The 230-nt window shown below is 39.1% G+C and overlaps 1 protein-coding gene across 1 annotated transcript in view; it reads left to right on the top strand.

The window, feature by feature from the left end:
- The window catches only part of LOC119589426 (ankyrin-1-like), a gene marked incomplete in the record, with an annotated part of 21,010 nt that overhangs the window by 386 nt on the left and 20,394 nt on the right, over positions 1 to 230 (top strand).

Genomic DNA, 230 nt, shown 5'->3' with positions numbered 1-230 from the left:
GAGTAACATAGCCAATAAAGTCTTCTGTTCCCCGAGTCCCCTGCTAATTAAGTTCCAAACCTCATTATCTTCATTAACAAATGTAAGCTTCATTTAACTATAATTTGATATTCATATCTGATCCCCACATAATTTGCTCTGTGATTTGTTTAGAGAGCTGTGGCCGTTTCGTAGAACAGAGATTATGGTTGGATTTCACACGCGTTGGGCGGTCCCTTTACTCACAGAAA

Source organism: Penaeus monodon, chromosome 25 (assembly GCF_015228065.2).
Source record: "Penaeus monodon isolate SGIC_2016 chromosome 25, NSTDA_Pmon_1, whole genome shotgun sequence".
In the NCBI taxonomy this organism is placed as follows: domain Eukaryota; kingdom Metazoa; phylum Arthropoda; class Malacostraca; order Decapoda; family Penaeidae; genus Penaeus; species Penaeus monodon.
The sequence above is the reverse complement of the archived record's forward strand: the minus strand, read 5'-3'. Positions and strand labels throughout refer to the sequence as shown.